Raw genomic sequence first — 22,258 nt, 5'->3', positions numbered from 1 at the left:
AAAATTATAAGTAACATTTTTCCCCTTTCCCACCTACCCTGTCAATACACACACACACACACACACACACACACACAGCTGTTTTATGTCCACCGTATAGTCTTGGCAATATTAAAGATTAAGATATTATAGATAATTTAGTAAATCCGTATGAATGGTATAAAATATGCTTAATGTGTATATACAAGTAGGAGGGTTATATTGTTTGTATAATTTCGTAAAACTCAAAAGTTCTTGCAAAGAAATAAATCAGGGATAATAAAACCCCTGAAACTTTTATTAAAAATTCATAAATATCACCCTTGTTAAATGCACCAATTCAATTTTTCTCTTAGTTTCATAAATACGTGATTTTCTGAACTTTTAATAATAATAATAATAACAACAAAAGGCGCATAAGGCCAAATGGAAGGAAACTGCTGCAGCTGCGTTTCGTCAGTAAAAGGGGAAATGTTGGACTAGACAGAATTCACTGTTCCCAAGGAAAAAAGAAAGAAAATGCAAGCACTTAGTTTGTGTTTCATACAAACTTTAAAAAAAACGGAAAGGTCCGGTATGTATAACTTTACAGAGGAGTGTAACAACGCACTCAACTTCTCTATTAATCTTTTCTAATTTATACATTCACATAAAGCCTACGTGATGTTTTGAAAGAATACAGATATTAACCAGCTTAAACGATCCTATACCAAAGGCCTGTAAATCGAAGTTAAACGCTTTTTATTTATGAGAGTCTGAATCTGGATCATCGTCAGCATCATCCTGGCAGGACTTAAAATGGAGGGCTTAGCCCGCCGCCCGAGCACAACTGCAGATTTAGTGCACAAAATATATCGCTATAGATTAAAAATATAAAGGCAGTTATAATGCAAAAGAATATAAGGTAAATTCTGACCGCTATAAGCAAGTTATTAAAAAAACAACAACTATCGAATAAACTGAGCCCAAATTGTATTAAAAACCGTATTTTCTTTTTCTTTATTTAATTTTTTAAACACACTACAGACAGTGAATTCATCTTGATTTTTCAGAAGCACTCCTGGTGTTTGGGCGACAATCCAAGCATGATTGTAACGATTTGAATCCGAAGCAAATCTGTCGCTGCGCTTTGCTGAATAGGCCCAAATATCCCAGCAGCGCTGCAGAAAGGCCACGCAGGCCATTGTGAGCATTTCTTCTCCAAGGACGGCGGCGCTTCTTAAAGCCTCCTTAATAGTTTCCGCTATCAGGAACACAAACGCTTTTCCTGTCCCTTAAACTAAAGACTACTAAACACACCACACCGACAAAAGTTTAGCATAACAACTTGAAAACACACTGCAGACAAAACAGAATTAAAACGTTTTTATTCTCAAAAGGTTTACACATAATAGTGAAGTGTAATAAAATGTAGTATACATATTTTACATGTCAATACAATATGGAATAGACATTAAGTAAGAATCAGTGAGTCAACCTGTACCTGTAAACATTTCTAAAGGCCAGCCTCTGTTTGCCACCACCTGAGTGGTCTGAGTACACTCAGTGGTGGTTAGTTGCTGTGATTGTGAGTGGCCCGCTTTGCTTCAGCAGTACGATCAATACTGGAGACTTCAGCTAGAGTGTTAACTCCAATATTTACGTGCTGCTACAGTAAGGCGACCAGAAAATGAGAATGGGGAAGCCCAAACAACTTTCTCATCACAGCTGGGGGGAGGGAGAAGAAAGGCTATGAGAAATTAATTCAAGTCAGTAAAGACTACTGTTTTATGCAAAAGTGACAGTACGTTACCTGTTACCTCAAGCTTTCACTGCAACAGTATGTTTGGTGGAGAGACTGTGAGATAATAGCTATGTAGTATATTCAGGCTTTAGTGCGGCAGCACAGTATGGCCTGCATCTCAGTATAACCCACAAACCATTCCGTGCTGCTACAACATCACCAGAACTGCTGCTGCGGTCCTTCCATTCAAAACAGTCTCTGCTTCTGTGTTATTTGCGCTGTCTTCATCTTCTGGCCTTCTAATCCTTAGCACATGTTTACGGATGGATACAGAGCCATTACCTATTATTTAAACCACCTAAAGACATTCAGGTGATCACCAGAATCAGATTGAAGTTTCCAGTCTTCTCCTAAAGTGGCCATGGAGACTCAGCATCTGAAACACACAAAACAAAAAGAAAAAGAGAGAGAAAAGGTTTAATATAATACAGAAGTCATTCTCAAAATATTAACATTAAGTATTAAAGTGTTCTTTGTGCTGAAAAGTATGTGGACAGGAGAGCTTCACACTCTTGCGTTTGTTGAAAGCCTCATCTCAAAAATGTATGGGCATTACTAAGCTGCTGCACTCTTCCAGGAAATCACTTATCACAATTTCAAAGCCTGGCTGCCAAGATTTGCACCAGTTAACCACAATGTAAGGTCGGACAATGATGCTGGATGATAAGGCCTGGACCCTTGGCTAGCTGTCGGCCTCCAGTTCATCCACAAGCTGTTCAAAGGGATTGAGGTCAGAGCTGTGTGTAGGCCAGTGGAGTTCTTCCACACAAAACTTGGAAATATATTTCTTTATAGATATTGCTCAATGCATGAAGCACTGTTGAAACTAGAAGACGTATTCCCCAAACTGTTGCCACATTTAAAATACAGAAATATTATTGTATGCTCTACAATTAGGATTCCCCTCAACTTTGAGCCAAGCAGCTTATAGGCGCACCAATGTCCACAGACTTCGTAATGTACTTATAGTGTTACATCTGAAGTTTAAAGATTTTGCAATCTACTTTTATTAAAAAACACAAGTAGGAGTCAAAATTAAATGACTATTTATTTACACCCTTGCAAATAAGGCATGGACTGATTTATGTCAGCAGTGTAAAACTATTTGACAAGGCACTTTTCTAAAAGTCAGAAATCATTTCTCCCTAATGTAAACTTGCAAACTATTGTTGCATTTTCATTCCACTCCCATTAGTGCTACTGGCAGATGTTCAAACATCCAAGTGTAAAGCTAGCATATAGTGCAGTTCACTGTTCATGCTCCATAGAAACTACTGAAAATAACTTAGGTTTAAAATTCATCTTAAAATTGGGAAAAATCAAAAGAATAAGAATAATAGCTTACTTTAAAAAATTAAAATTCAAACAAAGAAAAGGGGTCATATGGAGAGACCACAAATATAAAATTCACATGAATACTAACAGATATTTTGCCTTTTCAGGAGCCAGCACACAATAGGTCATCTGAAATGTAGATGAAAGCAAATGCAAATGCAAATGCAAATGCAAATGCAAAAAAAAAAAAAAAAAAAAAAAGCAGCAATTTGCCCACAACAGCTCAGCAAATAAAATATCTTCCAGTTATTTCAACTGAAGAATGTGCCACCCTTGATGTAAAAAGTTTTAGGCTGCTGTAGTAAATGTCAACAAAACATTTAAATCTTAAAAACATGTAGAAGGTGTTAAAACAAACATTATTCCGATAATAATCCCATGGGAGATTTAGGCCAACAATTGTTACCACTAGAGGTCTCAATGGACCTGTAATTATGACCTTAGTCTGAAATGGACATGATAGCCTGAATCTGATAGTCTCTTGCATACTTCCTCTCCAAAAAGACACTGATAAGTTCGGCAGTTGTTTTCTTTCTCACACAAACTCCAGTCTAGTTCACATGAAAGACTAAAAAGAAAAGAAAAGCCACAAACATTTTTCTTCATGTGATAATGAAGGTGTGAGTAGGGATAACAACAATAGTGGCACAAAGGCACTGCTTTCATCTGTTATACTGTAACAGACAAAAGTCTTTAATTTGAATTTGACTTTAAAAATCCCCAAACATGTTGTATTTCTCAATAAAGTGTTAAACAGATGCAACTTGAACTATGATGACTGGCAAACTAAAACTTGTTATACCAGCCTGCAAAGAAATGTTGATTTTACCTCCTGTGCCATTACCGCAAAGTTTCTGATATCTAAAGGATATCGCGTGATTCTGACTTCAGGCAAATTAAACACCTTTATTAATGAGAGGCATTCATGATTACAGCCCAATTGCATAACCCAATGTAGTCAACACAGGTGCAACAGCACAACTCAGCCAGACCTACCTGAGAGTGGCAGGTGGGTGGAAAAACAGTGAAGACCACTTAGTGTGGTGTATTTTTTTTTGCCCCCTTTCCACTTTCCTCTTCTACTTACCCAGTTTATAAGTAGAAGTCTAGCCTGTAATTCACAGATAATGTCCCTTATTGCCTAACATTAAAAAAAACACATGGGGGGAAAAAAAAAAAAAAAAAAAAAAATAGTACAAGCCAAGTCAGTATGAAATTAAACACTTCCTCAATTCTAATTTTACAGTTGATATCATGCATACCTAAAAAAAATTTTGCACCTAAATGACAAAAAAAAAAAAAAAAAAGAATAAAAATAAGATTGTTACCAAGAAAACAGAGTTTTAAGACATTTGAAGCTGCTGTTAATTTAAAACTACAAACCAGGACTGTGCAATTGCCAGATTTGTGGGGCAAATTCTTGTTTTAGTCCTAGGCTAATAAAGTCCACACTGCCTGTTAGGAGTGCAACAAAAATTAGACACTAGTCTTCAAACAGAAATGCTACACACACTTACTTCCCGATCACAGGGATTTGCCGTTTTTAAGCTTTGTAAACGGAATAACTTGCAATAGCCATTCAAATAAAATAAAATAAAAAAAATTGACAGAAGACATGAGTGTGCTCTGCAAAGCTGCAGGTGAGAAATGACATCAGACATTGTTTTTAAAATCATAAAAAATAAATAAATTTGTGAGAAAAATAAATTCACTGATTTACAAAAAGGTTTTGCTAGTTATAAAAACAATGACAGCCCACTATTGTTACAGTGGATCTACTTTCCTGCAGAATAATCATGTATAATTTTCTCATCTCATATTTAGTTTGTACACACCATTTTTTTTGCAGAACAGCCTGATCTACACTGAAGTTGCAATCAAACAAACCTAAAATACTTAACAAAAAGCACACAAAGAAACAAACCAGGTAAGTTGTGCAATTTCCTTATAAGCTGATCATTTCTTTCCAAGTCCAGGTGGAACTGTTCACATCACTGACTCCAACCTCTCCCTATTTTTCTCTCTCTCCTTTAAAGGAAGCATGCCCGGACATGTCATCTTCTCTGCTCAGCCTTTTTAACCCATTCCTACAGACACTTGCTACCCATACAATGACCTTAAAGAGTCACCTGACCCCAAGGTTGAAAGGTCAAGTAACCTCCTACACCCAGTAGGGCAAAAGGGACATGGACATGACAACCCATCACCTCCCCAGATCAAGTGGTCTGGGTTAGCCTCTTCTGGTCTGTTTTACAGAGTATTCTGCAAGTATAAGCACAAAGTAAAGGGAGATCCGCATTGAAATCATCAACTGCGAAAAAACAGGGAACAGCAATCACATCCATCCATCTTTGCAAAAATATCACTGATTAAAACTATTTGGCCATCCCAGAGTTACAGTGCATGGAACCACACTAAGACATTTTCTTCTCCATTTTACAAGCAAGCTATATCCTTACCCAATTACAAATCCGTTTCATGTAGCATGTAAGCCAGATAAACATCAGGGATTAGCCTAGCCAAATCATTGTTGTTCTGCATATGGCAAGACAACTGCACAGGGTAAAAATATACTGTGTTCACTGTGCCACAGCTTTACAATTAATGATGAAATGTTTCACCAACTACTGGGCAATATTTACACAGCATGAGATCTTTTCATCATCTCCACACAAAATAGATCAGTCCACAAAATAACAAAGGTATCAACTGTCATGGGGGGAAGAAAAAAAAAAAAAAAAAAAAAAAAAGGCAGATTACCTTTAAGAGCTGTTTAAGAGCAACTCAGAAGGTGATGAATAGTTTTACTGTTCACAGTAGTCCAAGGATGCGACCAATAAAGAACTGCTTTGTTCCTTTCTAGAAAAACAAACAAACAAACAAACAAAAAAAAAAAAAAAAAAAAAAGCACTGTAATGACAGTATGTGTTAATTCAAGAAAAGCCAGTTACATTTGCATGGCCACTCACACATGTAAAGCAGTGACTGGGATTCCCTAGAAGCTCCAGCAATATTTTTTCAAACAAACTAATTTGGTGCAAACAACAATCAACTAATATGCAAAGCTTAATTTGACTCATTGTTCCATTCATTTATTTTTTTAAGTGTTTTTTTTATAGTTAAAGCCATTTTTAACCACTTCCAGAGAAAGTACGGACCACACTGTAAGACTCCCCCATGCCAAACAGCAGTGTCTGTCATCTAAATATACAAGTACGTCCACAATGTGTGGTGAAATATTTAATCCAAACAACTGCTGTACCTGAACTACAATATAAACAGTAATTCAACTGAGTACCACTAAGTACTACCCAAATACATTTCTGGTCTCTCCAGTTTTTTACTCCTATACTTGAACTCTCTCAAGTTTGCTCCTCCTGTCGCAAAAGACAGAGCAGCCATAAACAGGATGCAGACAATGCTGTAAACTGTGATGCAATATCAAAAGTTCGACCTGAGAACCCGATTTATAGTTGACCAACAGCATGAGGTTAGTTAAGAAAACCTTGGGCTCCAACTACCCTGAAAAAAAATAATACTAAAAAAATGAAAGAAAAATCCCAACTACCACAACCTTTAAAATGGCTGCTTGAAGTTTTTTCATTACACTCAAGCAGTACTTACAAATCGATGAGTAAGACTGAAATTAGGATCTAAGTAAGCATGTATGTTGAATGTGCATGCTTACATATGCAAGAGGGGCAAAAAGAGGAAGGAAAGGCAAAGTGAGAGAGAGTTGAATCACACACCCATACACTCATGCAGCAATTACACAAACAGACTATACTTGTTTTTGTTGTTTTACTTATTAAAGCACAAATGTCTAGGTGAAATTTAGTAACTTGTCCTAGTTCAGTGTTTAAAAAAAATAAAAAGTTAAGCACACAACACAAGCAAAAGGCTTATCTGCCAAAAATAAGGCTTTTAAAAAATGTAAAGTTTTGCTACAGTTGGCTGACTTTAAACAACACAAATAAAAAAAAATAAATACACAAACAGTGTATTATGATTATTGTGTGTTTTAAGTCTGTTAAAAAAACAAAAACAAAAAACCCCAAAACATTACAAGAATGATTGTCGTTTTCACCAGGTTCCTTATTAGGCTCGACTTATCTGCTTACAGCTAGAGTGACAGTTACACACCAGTGAATCGACACAAGATAAAGCAGTAAACCCAAAATTACATGGGTTTATATTACTGTTGGAAATAAACCAAAATAGTTTTAAAACTTAACATTAACTAAATAAGACACTGTTTGTCACACTGTATGAAAATATCTGGTCTATGTGAACACAAACACATCCCCTTACTGGGGGTAGTGGGTGAGGTGTAATTTGTGTTAGAGCAATAAAATAAAAATAATAACATAAAAATGCCTTGAATATTTTTGGATAATTAAATCTTTTCAATCTGACGGCATACTAGTTAATACCGTGAGATACTCTATAACCCTTGTGTGGGGAAAAAAAAAAAAACAGAAAAAAAAAGTTTGTGCCACAGAAAAACACCAATGAAAACACCATGTGTCTAACCAGGAGGCAGACTCTTGCCATGTTTAATCTTACTGGTGGTGCTGCAGCAGGTTATCATATTACTTACCTAAAATCTAAAATGTAATCATCAAGTAGATTATTCCCTAGCATTGTAACAGCTGATACCTTTCTAAACATGCTGTCTGAGGCACAACTTCACTTAAAATAAATAAATGTATATATATATATATTTTAAAGATACATGTTTTAGAGAGCTGTACCGGACCATTTAAAATGACTAATATTCTGAACACAGACCAGCCTAATCACTTCAGTGTTCGAGACACATGACCGTACTTTAGGATGACCTCAAAAGTGCACTTCCCCACTGAACAGATTTACAAAAAAAATGTGATGAAACGATAACAATTATACATAAAACTGACAATTTTTAAAAAAAAGTCAGATTAATTAATCCTTACACTGCTTAACCTTACAACTTTTTAGTTAAAGAAATGTAAGGCTATATGCACTATAGCACTTAGTGTACGCAAAAATACATTTTTAGAAAATAATAATAAAGCCAATAGAAGGGCAGTATTTAAAGATGTGGCAAGGCAATTAGCAGCTGTAACTAGTACCATCAGCCTTAAACTATATGCTTTGGAGGATGGAAGAGAGAGAGAGAGCGCGAGAGAGAAAGAGAAAAATCATCATGCAAATCAGCACACATTCTCAAAAGATCACATCTAAGCTTGAGGCTTAACTAGAATGACCAGTGCTTAAAACTGTTCCAGAAAAGTGACTGACCATTTGACAGCTTCTATTTAATGGTGCAGAGCTGAAGCCAAGGCCAACTCCTCGAGTAAGTGTTTAAAAAAAAAAAAAAAAAAAAAAAAAAAAAAAAAAAGAGAGAGAGAAAGAAAGAAAAAAAGAAAGATCGAAAGCTGTCCCTATCACAGCAAATTTGAATACTATCAACTTTGCACTGCAAGAAAGAAGAAAAAAAAAAAAAAAAAAAAAAAAAAAAAAAAAAAAAAGAGAGAGAAGGGTGGGGGTTCTCTGCAGTCTGGCTACAGCACATGTGAGCAAGTACAAGTAGAGAGTCACAGTTTATCAGGAAATGGGGGGTGGGAGCCTATTTTGCCAGAGGGGTCTGAAGAATGATGAGTCACAGAATGTCTGAAACAGCACATCGGTGCTCTGCAAAGAGTGTGAAAAGGCAAATACCACAGAACGGAGGAAACATAAACCTGTAGCTTTTAATAGAGATCAACTGAAGGCACTGCATTAATATTTTTTAAGGGATTGTGAGGGGTGGTAGAATAATGCTGCATTGTAACTCTAAAATGAAAAAGAATGAGGTAAATATTTACACCCACTTTACCTATATGAGCACATTAGAAACATTTTAAAACCTAGTTACCAGCAAGCAAGAGTCCAAATATTACTTTGATACTATATTTTGATCATAAAATTTCACTTTGACAAGGTGCTGCCTGCTCTCTTCTAGACATTAGAGGTGCAATTTCTCACTTTCCCCCTTCAATACTAATATCACAAATAACTACTCATGCTGCAGCTAATATAGTAACATTAAAGCCCACTTCAACTAAACTAGACAAAATTAGATATTGTAAACACTTCATAATAATCTACACTGAAACAAAGTGTCATTTATAATCACTATCACTTTTCGATTTTTGAAACAAAACATTTTCAGTGTGACTTTGTTTTATAATTACACTTTAACAACCAAGTACTCAGCAATACCCTCATCCACCTAAAGTATTACAAACATTTGACTAAATAGCTTAAAAACTTACTGCCTCTCTGGCTAAACTGACACCACGACAGGCTGACAGTTTCAACTTTTAGTACGAAATAAGCAGATAGACAAATGTTAAGAATCCCATTAAATATTTACAATTAGGTGTCTAAATGCCTACATTGTCCAAGCTCTACTTTACACCCATTCTTTAATTCTGCTCAAGTGTAGTGACCCAATTAGCCTTTTTGACACTGTAGGAGTAACATATGGTTTAATTATCAATGAAACATTTTTAAAACCTGTAATTTCAAACTGGCAGTTACAGTAGAATGAAATGGGAACTTGGTTTAAATATAGAGTTCCAGTTTTTCGTACACTACGTGGTACTGCATTATTCCCAACACGGGTGATCACATGCCTGTCACATTTTAAGTCATACTATTCAAAGAGTTTCATAATCCCACAAATTCTACTATTCTTGTAAGCCTGACACACCAGATGATGCTGTACAGTAATTTTCTCCTCCTTCACTTCTTTGCTCTGATGTCTCTTTGAAAGGGCTTTCCCTCATTTCCACAACCCAATTACCCTTAAAAATATACAAAATCTTGGTTTAGAAGTTTCACTATAAAAATAAATAAATTAATAATCATTTAAAAATGCTGCCCCACTTCTACAATAATTATCATACTATGGGTGTAATATGCAATTCCACAGAAGACAACTTTGTTGTTTCCAACCATTTAGTTACATTTTCATTCAAAGTCATGCAAACCTAAAACAATTCTTTACTTACTGCTGCAGAATATGTGTGACAAAATAAAAATCCAGGGAAAATGCTATTAGTAAGACATGGCCCTAGAAAAAAATATGCATTTCAAGAAAAATGGAAAGGGGTGCCTACACTCTGTAGATCCCTCATCTGAAAGAGTTTTTTTTTTCCCAAATAAACTTAAGCAAGATCACCTGTTTACTAATGTGAATACGTAGTTGTATGAATAAAGGCTACACTGCAAAAGATACGAAGGCCTCACATTATGTAACATATTAAACCGATCTCGACTTGGAAGGAAGTAGAAGGGCGGGTTCAGACGCGCAATTATATGGAGCCTCTCTTTTCCTTCAATATGCTTCATTTCTCGAGTAGTCCTGTTCGTTTTTAAAAACTAAATAAATATAATACTGAAAAAAGGTCACAAAATAGCCCCTACCCGTCATGATTGGGCCCATTTTTTCGGTCACTCGTTAGAGGTTAGACCACGCAGTTTCCCCTCCCCGGTTCACTCTATTTGAATTAAATCAGGGTCCATGGCACACAGAAACTGCTGCGACGCTAGTAAGAGCAGAAAGGAAGGGGCAAAGGGAGGCAGCGAGCAGTGGCTCCAAGTCTTTTACATCAAACTACAATGAACCGAATACCCTAACATTACAGCATGCCACGGGAATCACCACAACTACCAATTCCTCGTTTTTATTTTGTAAATCTAACCTTACCTCAACTTTATTGCTTCGTTAGTGGCTGTGACAGCCATTCGTCAAACCTTTAACACAGCTATTAAAGTAGAAACATCATGTCGCGAGTTATGATTGTTGTCCCTTGGCTAAGAGCCACACGGATCATCTTACATTAATCTAAGGCATTAGAATATATTGACAGGCACAAATTTAAAGCAAGTACTCAACTCTAGATAAGATAAAGTCATATTTTTAGTCATCGGAGTTGCATTATAACACAACCTGTCACTAGTAACGGCCAGAAACAAACAAACAGAAAAAAAACTCTAGTAGCCACTTCATGACAGAGATAGGGAAATAAAACAAAACTCCGTCATTATTATTGCGGGCATTACAGGGATATAGGTCATACAGGGATATAATAATAAACTTACCAGGTGTTTTTTGTCTAACGATCCACAAAACACTTCCAACATCACACATGCAGTTTAGCAGCTCGGAAAAAACGCCTGTCTTAACTTAAAAAGCTTGGTCAAATTAAGTTCCTACAAAAAGCACTGTGTCTGTTCCGGTCTCCTTTCGGGTTTTTTTTCCCTCCTAAGCCAGCGTAGGTGCCGTGTGCATTTGTTGACACTGCCGAATGCAGTTCGCCTCTGTTCCAGCTTGGCAGCTTTTACACCTCCCGCTCAAAACTGAGCTCCAGTGCAAAATAAATAGTCCATTATAGTTTCACTTTGATTAATAACAATCGATTGAAGCGCGTCTTCAGTGTGGTATAATTTCCCATCAAGTCTTTTTTCACCCAAATAATTCCTCCTCATCTCCTGACTAAAACGACCCGCTCTCGTTTTTTTTTCACCGTTACAGTGCAGCAAAGTCAGATATCCCTCTCTACGTGCTAGCACGCTAAGCTAGTAGGCTAGCTGCTAAAGAAGTACAAGCTGACAAAGCTGGCCAAATGGCTAACGTCTCCCCTCCGCGGTCTTTTTTCCACGTACTCCTCGCCTTAAGTCCGTTCGTGCACTCCAGTTAAATCAATTTAAATATTTTGAGGCTACAATTACCTGTGTTTCCGTTGAAATAACACGACTCCTTCTCTAAAAGCGCAGTTTTTGAGCGCTTGGTTTCTCTCCCCCCCCCCGTCTCTGAACAGCTTTCTACATTCGCAGCATCCTCTACCCGCAGCTGTCGAGGCAATCGCTGTTCACTCGAAAATGGCGCCGAAAGACTTGTCTCATTCAAATTCGATAGAGCCTTCCATTCGCCCTATTGGCTAAATACGGTGTCGAGTCTGCCTGCTGATTGGCTGCTGAAAATGCACTCTCGAATGATCTCGCAGCCCACCGCAGCGATCAACAAATTAACTCTTCAAGGCCTCGCAGTGTCTTTTACGGCAGCAACTAACGGGAAACCCTTTTCGTTCAAACTAGTTCATACGAGGATTTCTGATATGACACGAATACTCTTAGTAGAGACTGCGCACTATTTACAAAACATTGCAGTCTGTCTAAATACATAGTAAAAGTGGGAATAAAAGACTGTGTGTAAAAAAAAATCAACAGAATACAAGCTGGCCTATATTCATAGAATAAAATCTATATCGTTAGAAATACACGCATAATGTGTCCTACCAGGCACGATTGTACAGGAATAAACATTTACTGAGAGCTACAGTTATTTACACCTGCAACTATATCCATTTGTACTGGCTACACTGAGCAAATTCAGTCCATAGTGACCCACAACAAAATAGCAAGGATGTTGCACTTATGCTTGGGGTTACAATAGTTTGCTCTTTTCCAACTCACTGATTATTTCTTCTTAAGGCTTTTGCCAGTGTATAAGCAATCTTTCTAATTATACTTGCCATAGAATATTGTATATAGGAGGATCGATCCCATGCAAAGCATGTAAAAGCATCTTCCTACGGATGCATAAGAATTTGAAATACTTCTCTACTTCTCTTCTCCCATGCTTCTCTTACCATCTTTCATATAAGCACTATGAATGTCTATTCAAATTCGGTTAGTCATTTATAGGATGGTGTGGTTATCTGCCGTTAGCACTAAAATGCTTGCCTTGGAGTGACAGACCTATCAAAGACAAGAATAGCCAAATTAAGCATACTGTAGACAGAAGTCTAACATCTGTGTTATAGGTCAACAAGTAACAGTCCCGAGGCTATGGAGATGCAAACCAAATAATGTTAATGTAACAATGAGCAAAAAAGAAAAGCACTGACTGAGTAAGGTAACACAGGCTCAGACAGCAGTTAAAGTCCTCCTTCCTAACTCTTTTCAATCACACTCTGAGGTTGGCTTTGTTTTATTTTCCACAGTTCAAACATTGCTTTCTTATCTTAAATTGCTGTGACATCATATTGCTGTGCCTAATTTTAATTAACTTTCCTTTTTAGCGAGGCTACACTTTTTTCTTTTGAACTTTTCACTGATTTATTTCTACGCCTTTTAAAGTGGGCTTGGACATTTCTGTTAAAATAACACCTTCTATAAGTAAGTAATGGGATTACCGTTTTCTCTCAATTTAGGATTAGATTGGCAACACTCTATAACTTCACGTACCATTGTAGTATACATGCGGTAGCCAAAGCATGTACGGGTTGGGCTCTACTACAATAACCCCACTGTTATCACATCTACTGTAGCATAGTGTACCTCAGGCAAGATAAACAGAGACAGCCATTTCATCCCAATGCACACATAATAACAACACATAGCATTCACCTGCTATGTGAGCAGTTGGTTCCACTGGAAAAAAGAATTAGCGGCAACGGCTATTAGTTTTTAACTGTGCCTTAAGTCATTTTGACTCGTGCTAATGACCTTTAAATACTTAATATGTCTTTAGAGCATTTCAGGAAGCACATAATTTCTTTACATTGCAGTATATTGTAGTAAAAACATAATGCCTTTTACTTTTTGAGTACAAAAGCAGACCAGGAGAGAGAGGGCGCCCATTGTGTATGCATTCTGGTGTAGTGTGGACAATAGGGTGGAGAGGAAAAAAACACACTTGTTTACAGATAAACTGGTTTGGACAGGAAGCCAGTAAGGAGGAGCTCTGTGTTGTTAAACAGGCATGTGGAGAGGCAGGGATGAGCCAGCAAAAACACCACTATGACCATGGGAAGAATAGGATGCAGTACTCATAGACATTACAAACACACACACACAAACATACACACGAGTGCATGCATGCATTTCTGCAGTGCTTCCAGCTTTGATCCTTAGTGTACAAACAAACAAAAAAGCGTAATCATCATCGCCCAAACCCTAAAGTGACCGACACTGTGGTTTGTTTGGTTTCACTAGGATAAAAATTAACAAGACCCTCATGGGTCTCTATTAGCAGTGCCAAAACAGTAGCCAAGCTGAGCTCTGGTGAACACTATACAGTTCATCCTGCATTGTGTCACCGTCACATGAGCACACACTGCCTTCCATTAGGCAGGAGATCCTTATGACTCACGAAAACACAAGTCACATGTCACTACACAAATGAGCCATGCTACTCAGACTGCTCCGTTATCTACGGCAGCTTTTTTTTCTTTTTTTTCTTTCCCCCTTTTTTTTGCAGGCCTAAATGAAATCCACATCATAATGCATCTCTTCATTTGAGGGTTGAGACAGAGTGGAGCTCTCCCTTGTCCTCTGGTAGACGCGCCGAACAAGAGCCACAGTGTCACGTATCATGGTGTTTGACCACTGCAGGCAAACCTGGCTGCAAAGTTGCTACGCTGGGGTAATTTTAGTTCAACATAATTTGATTTCAGTTTAGATGACTCGTGTGCATGGTTGGCTTTTACACTCAACCGCTACCCACTCAGTGAGGGGTTTTTACACATTATTTTGGTTCTCTCACTTGATTCATGTGCTTCAAAAACAGGCCCACCCCCAAAACCACCACCACCAGACTTGGGGCTGCGTGATATGAAAAGGTGGGGAAATAGGCAGTAGTAACAGACTGAATATATCGTTCTTTATTTAAAAAAAAAATAAACCCAAAAGACAAAAAAAGCACATTAATAGCACCCAAAAGGGGTGAGTGAGGGTCAAGGGTGGTATTAAATCAGGAATAAACACCTATGTAGCACAGAAAACACAAAGTTTGCAGCATTTCTGTCAACTTTGGGCAACTGCAGGCGATTTAACGTCGCTCAGGAGCATTAGGTGTTTGCAGATCGGAGAGTGTACGCACATTGTCAGCTCTCTGTGGCACATTGCTGCCTGCTGGATTAAATCAACCAACACAACAGAGCAGGTTGTGAAATTAATTCTTCTTTTTTTCCCTTCTCCCACTGTATCGGTGTAATTTGGATAATTGTAATTTTTAATTACAGTCTGATCCATTCACACTGTAAAATCAAAGAAATATCACCTCATCCTAGACTCGAGACTAAACAGTACTTTTAAGGAGAGAAACCGCTTATTCTGCCACTCTTCTTGGTAAATATCAAGCTGTGTAACATTTAGGAACATTTGGCAGCATGGATCAACGTAGAGTGCCTTTTGAAAGCAGCATATGCACGAGGCAGCCCTATGACCAACGCAGCCTGAAACGAAGCTGAAGATACCATAGGCATACTATATTAACATGGCCCTCGTCTTGGTCTTTAGAGAACACAATGAGCCCCACAGAAAACTCCATACTAGAGACTCTCCATTGATGTCTCCTTGGTTCCCCTCCCCCTCTAGACATCTGTAGCAGCTGCCCCCTTGTGCTCCTGTCAGCAGGGCAGAGCGTGTGTGTATGCACTAGTTGAGGTGGGGTTGGCTCGGAGGTTAGCGTGGGGCGTGTTACGACACCTCCCCCTTTGGAGGGGTCCGGCCCGCACACTTGTGGGACATCACATTTGTCAATGGCTAATAGTCACTAGCAGGTCATCCTGAAAACACAACAGAGACCTCTGACCTTTTTTTTTTTTAGCACAAAGGCTGAAAGGTGGTCACATTAGCCCTTGGGTGCTTTAAAATTTGGCACACACACACGTGCACTCCACACATGCATGCGACTCGTTTGCATGTAAATAATGTTTCTTATTTTGCTTTATGACAAACTTTCGCTCAATAAAGTTACTTGACAGATAACTTGCTCAGGTGAACGCAAAATTCACTTTAAAAAAAGAGAAAAAGATGAACTCTAACAGCCAGAATTCTTCTAAACACTATCACATGCTTGGCCAGCAAGTTCAGATGTTACAGCACAAGAAGCCCTTTTCACTTGTTCACTCCATAAGCTTACACACATTCTCACAGCAATCAAATTAAGTGGGCACAATTCATTGGACAGGCTAAAGCGACATCACTAACAGAGGACAATTATGGGGACAAACTATACTTGTCCTGGTGGTAATGCAGATAGAGTAGAAAAAGGGATTTCACAGAAGGCTAGGCTAAAGCAGAGAAATTCTCTATATTAGCCAAAGGATAAGCAAAGACTTCCATGCAGTCTGCAAACAACGAGCATCAGTCATAAAGCCAGCACAAGTCGCCTAATTTTCATCCTAAAATTGTGTTCTTGGACACTTTTTCTGTTGATACCAGTTGATGATGAGTACACTGTGTTTTCCAGACTAAATGTGAAGTCATGTGCCAAAAGGCCAAATGATCCCATGCCTGATGGATGAAAAATAAAAAAAATAGAGCATAACCGCATTGACATGTGTTATTGCATCCTGAGTCAAAGTGGCCTCGTTGGTGTGTAACATAATGAGAGCCGTTTTCCATTCAAGGTAGGTTTAAATATAAATCTGACAACAAAACATTATTCATGCTGCTTCCTGAACTTGTAGTTTGTTTTTTAAAAAATCTCAACTAAACTGTCCACACCCCACACCACCTATTTTTATTTATTTATTTATTTTCAAGGCAGATTTGTGAGAGGGATAACAGAGAAGTCTAAACAGAAGCAAGAGTTAATCTTAGGGCAGTAGAGTTACCTTGGGTGTTACGAGCACTTTGTCTAGGTGTGTTTTCTTCTTTTTTTTTGGGTCATTGCCTCAAGCTGATGACTGCCGATATATTTGGGCTTATGTTCTTTATCATTAAATTTGAGGATGACAAAAAAGATAAAGCCAAGTACTGTTTGAACAGCAGGATCAACACAGGTCTTCTAAGACCCAAACTATACAAAAACAATGTAAACAAATCATTTTTATATGCATATTTGCATGCCCCTTAATCAAATTAGCACATTAAAATCAAAATCCTGTAACAGTTAGAGTCACTAGAACAAGAAATACACCAAAAAGTCTCTGCGAAAGCTTCACAAAGCCAAGCAGACGGTTTTAAAATGACTATAGAGTGTCTAATATCATTTATGAACTCTAGTGGCATTCAAAAGACTAAAGGAGACTCACATAATAAAAACATCCCTCTGGCCAGTCCTTCTTTTATTGACAGTCTATTGCGAGCTCTCTGCTAGATGCTATCTATGACATTTAACTGTGTTTAGGTAATGGCATGTATCTAAAAACCACTACTGCCTCTGACAGATTTCATAAACTGTATTTACTGGCACTGAGCAATATTCCTACGCTCACACTGTATAAGTCACGGCGTTGAGATTATGTTGCTTTTATGTCTGTCTCACTTTTTTACCTGTGTCCAGAAAGATTTCAATTAAGCCTATTTATACGAAAATTTTTAACTTTTGATGCATGCAAGACCACATTTGAAAAAAGCTGTTATTTTACATGATGTATATTTGTGAAACAAGTAAATACTGGAATGACAGTAATATATTGAAAATGATATACACACAGTGGTGGAACATTCTGTTTTTTAATGTGCTTTATTTATTTATTACTTAATCTTCAAGTACCCAATGTGCTCGGAACATTACCAAATACTGTTCTTGCTTTCCATACCCGAGAAAATGAGAATTTACACTATTCACATACTGTACTATACTTTGATGCCAAAACACAGGCCTGTAGGTTTATGGGAAACACACTGAAGTCACGGCAGTCCTTAGGTAGCATAATGCTTTCTAGCTCTGAAAATAAGTCAGTTTAGTTAGATTAGTGCAGATTTTAATAATTTTTTTTGTTTTGTTTTCTTAACTGCTGTAAGCTGATGAAAGGGCAATATTCATTAAACATGATGCCATTGTTTACATTAAAGGGACATACAATCACATCTAATTCAAGTTACTAATAAATGACTTTGTGCTATTATAAAAACAAAGTGTCTAGATTTGAGTATGAGACGCTTAACTCAATTAAATGTTGGTTTCAGGTTGACTGAATGATATCAGAGAACGTATCACTGGTACTAATGATGCCTGAAATAAAGAAAATACTCATCTAACATTACATTTGAATACATTAAATACTCAAAGGTTACCACTGTGTACAACAGTATAGCAAGTGGAAACCAGTGATGCTGCTTGCCACAAAGCAGATTGTGTGTTATTGCAACAAAGTTGCTCTATGCAGCCGATTTGGAGTCCACAGCTTTCTGAGTACTGTGTAGCATGTAGTAGGCTTACCGATGCTGATCTGTATATAAAATCTGACAAAATTTGAACAAATTTCTTTCATTTCACCTCAGGCACTTTAGCTATGGATGAGGAGACTGAGGACAGGCAGCAGTTAATCTGCTTATTGACGTCTGGTGGTCACTTTGCTGCTGTGTGAGAGGAGCAATCCTTATATTCAAGTTGACTTAAAAAGAGGTGCAGGTATCATAGCAATACTACTACTACTACTACTACTAGGGAACCGTTACTTACTATGTTGGGGGAGTAAACATTACTAAGTAGGCTGGAAAATATTATTCACCAATGCAAAGTCAACTTCGGCCTCGCAAGCCTTCCCCAAACCCCCAATTTTAGCAGATACACTGGAAGAATGCCGATCGGAGATAGTCTCCTTACATTTTCCATTGAGATGTTATGATTCAATTATATGTTACCTGAACCTACTGGTATTGTAGTACCACAGTCATAAAGAGTGTCTAAGGCACTTCTCACACCGTCTTAGAAATATGAGAGTGTGAGCAGATTATGGAAATCCAAAGAAGGTCTGAAATAATTTGATTTCACCCTGCAAAGACACAACTGATGTAGGCCTATTCATTGTCTTGCTTCTGGACTACAAATCGAGAATTCCTGCGGAAGTCCCTCCCCCCACGGGCCACTGTTGTATCCCGATGATGTAACCGCTTTCCAAATATAGCGTGTTGCTGATGGCTACGCGAACTCCGCACTGGCCGAGGCTGCTGTCAGTCTGCGTGACGTCACCGCTATCGTGTTATTATTGTAAACAGCCCGCCTGCTCTCCACCGACGCTCTGTGCCGAGCCGACTACTCCATCCAGTCCTTTGTTCATGCAGTAAAAAACAGCGACGCGACAAAGCGGAGTGATCGTCCGCCCCAAACTGCGGACCGAAGCTTTAAAAGCAAAGTTAGACACATCATCTGAAACGGTGACAGCAAATCGAATCAATAAAAACACTCGCATTGCTGCTCCGTTGTGGACATGTTTGAAGATCACCGGGATCTTCGTGCAACCGGCGACAGCTCAAGGCTGCTGCATGAATAACAATAATAAACTGGTAGCCCGTGTTCAAGACTTGCTACTGCACAACCTATTTCTAATAGTGCCCCCGTCACATTTGCCTCAAACAAACTGATGTCTCGTTCACATTTGACGGATCTTTTTTATTTATTTATTTATTTATTGACAGCAGTGTAGTTAAAGCCTTGTTGTCACTGGCTCCTAAGAGCCGGATTGTTGAAAAGGAGAAGGCTATAAACTTGTCATTCGTGCACAACGACGTCTGCCACAATATATAACTTATACTCTACCTCGTCAGGTCGCCAACATTACCTCAGAGAGACTTTACTTTGTGTCCGGCGTCGCGGAGAATCGACCAAAACGACTCTTTATTTTTGCGTTGACTGACAGCGTACAGCAAACTCAACTAGTCGAGAGGTCACACAGCAAAAGTTGAAATTACTCTACTGAATGTTTAATAGCACTTACTGGATAAGCCTGGGCGCGTTTCAGAGGAATCGACTGCATCTCTCTCGTTGCCAGCCGGCCACTGGTGACACCCTCACATCGACATTTTCATCCAGGCAAGTTGACAACAACCTTCTATTCACCGACTAAGTGCAGTTTCAGCAAAGCTTCAAGGAAGTTGTTTCTTTTGTTCCAGTATTTTTGGTTGCGTCAATGTTGCGAAAAGGGGGGAGGAGGCGGAGCGGTGGATACACAGAGCGACCGAGGGAGAGAAAGAAAAAAAAACACACACACACACACACATACATACGCACACATCTGAGCGCACTATAGCCTAGTTCGCACGCCTGGCCATTAACGCACAGAGAAAAAAAAAAACCCTCATCCAAATCCGCCACAAAGTCTTCTCAACAGCTCAGCTCACGTGTCCGGGACGACCAGCATCTCTTCAAAGTGAAGCAGACAAGGCTACAAGGCACACGGTGCCCGGGTCCGATAGGCTGTCCAAGATCAGGCTACTACAGGTCGGTGCGCCCGTGCGCGTGTAGAGGAACGGGTGCATTTGCATACAGTGCGTCTCGGTAAATTGAGTTCCTGCACAGAGCCGCACAGCAGAGACGGGCTTTCTCTTTGTTACTTCGCCGAGCCACGGTCTTCAAAAGCAGAACGCGTGCAGCCTACACGCCTTTTCAACTTCAAACTAGTTTCCGGACAGTGCAGGGCGGTAACGCGTTGCTCAGTAACGCGTTACCCCCCACAGCAAGGAGTAGGAGTCCTCCAGTTTTCTACCACTCAAAGAAAGAAAGAAAAAAACAACAACCCTGTGCTGTCAAACGAATTCAGCTTTCCTTCAGCGTAAAAGCTGGACTGCATTTGAGCAATAATCCCATCCACCATTTGCTCTCCCTCGATGTGTTATTTTCTGTCATAGATTTGTAGAAAAGTTCACTTTCTCCGCGCCAACAGAAAAGATTGAAGAATAATTTTGGGGCACACTTGAAACCCAGGTAATCCGATTTCCCGTTGTCCAACAACAAAGGGGATCGCAAAGCTGTGCAACAAGTACGGCGTAACGGATGGCACTTTCTATGATGTGAAAAATATAAACATAAGCAGACTATTCTTTGGTGCAACGAGCCCGCCGCTGTTCCTGGAACGGAGAGGAGAAAAGCAGCTGAGACGGCTTACTATGCAGAAATAGGATCATGTTGGTTCATCGGATGAAAAGGTGAGCTGTTTTCCCCGCTGCTGTTACAGTAGCGTTGCGTCAGGAAGTTGTTGGTGTCAGTGAAGTCACCATCAAGACGCCCTTCTCTTCCTCCAGCTTGACGACCATACCAGCATATGCTTGAGACAGTCCGCTTGGTTCATTTTTGCGTCAAACCCCAAATCAACTTCTGCCTTCAAATCCTCAATGTCCTTGAAAATACGTTAACCTGACAACGTGAGAGGCTCTTATAAAGTGGATAACACGATATAAGTAAAACGCTGCAGAGTTCGGCGAAGAGGAAGTAAATTTCAAAGGTTGCGGATGATTTCTTTTTTTCTTTTTCTTTTCTTCTTCTTCTCCTCTCTTTTTCTTAAAAAAAGAACAACAACCCTGAATCACAAAACGCATCTCTGATGAGTGCGACAAAGTTCTCACAACAAAACAACATTATTAAACAGGTAAAGATATTCCTAGTGCAAAACAGGCCTGTAGTGTGAGGCCTGCTCTTATGGTTTCACAAAACTCCCTTGAAACTGAATTTTCGCTGGTAAACAAGTATAGCATCAAAATGCAGGCCCGTGACAGATGATTTGCCAAAGCAACACAACAATAAACGCATGACCTCACAGACTGTGAAGACTGCATGAGTGGGTTAACTTGGATCAGAAGCACTAGTCCAAAAGACAAACAACACGACTGGAAAGATTTGACGTGGGTAAAATGCTCATGATGATGATACGAGAACTGAAGTTTGAAAGAAATCCTATTTGTGGGATAAGATGTTACTTTCATTGCGTGGAAAGAGATGTGTTGGAAAGCCAACATCCACTTTGTTAGAGCAGCAGAAGCAAGAGTAAATAAGAAGTATGCATTAGAAAAGTTGTCCAGTTGCATAGCAGAGGAACTAATTCAATTCAATTAACACTGGGCCAAGCATCCAGAATGAAAAGGTGAGCTTAACACGTTTAAAACAATGCAATGCAATGCAAGAAGAACGTTTGATTTTGCTTGTTTAATGCGTCATCCCTATTGTCTGTCTGACAGGTGGACGTCTCGCACGCCCCGCAAGGCATCTTGTACTGCCTAAGAAATGGGCTGTAAGTTCATAGTGTTATTAGAAAACAATATTAAAAACCTACAGCAAAAGGAAAAAAATGTGTAGATTAAGGTTTATTTGCTTGCTTTACACCCACAACATGTTGTTTCTCTCTTTCTGCCTTTGGACTTAATGAGCATTTGCGCAGCTCTTGTACAGTATTTACT

General features: G+C 38.8%; 1 long non-coding RNA gene across 1 annotated transcript; it reads right to left on the bottom strand.

Moving 5' to 3' along the window:
* Window positions 1-1,329: 1,329 nt before the first annotated feature.
* LOC146556545 (uncharacterized) lies at window positions 1,330-21,002 on the bottom strand. Its single transcript, XR_014888998.1, has 2 exons — window positions 19,807-21,002; window positions 1,330-2,138 (listed from the first exon to the last, which is right to left on the bottom strand). It is a non-coding gene; the product is annotated as an uncharacterized LOC146556545 (long non-coding RNA).
* Window positions 21,003-22,258: the final 1,256 nt, after the last annotated feature.

The sequence above is a fragment of the Mchenga conophoros genome, linkage group LG16, assembly GCF_057382185.1.
Source record: "Mchenga conophoros isolate Kocher_MC1m ecotype Shallow Benthic linkage group LG16, M_conophoros_male_GT1.1, whole genome shotgun sequence".
NCBI lineage: Eukaryota > Metazoa > Chordata > Actinopteri > Cichliformes > Cichlidae > Mchenga > Mchenga conophoros.
This window is presented reverse-complemented; position numbering and strand designations above follow the sequence as displayed.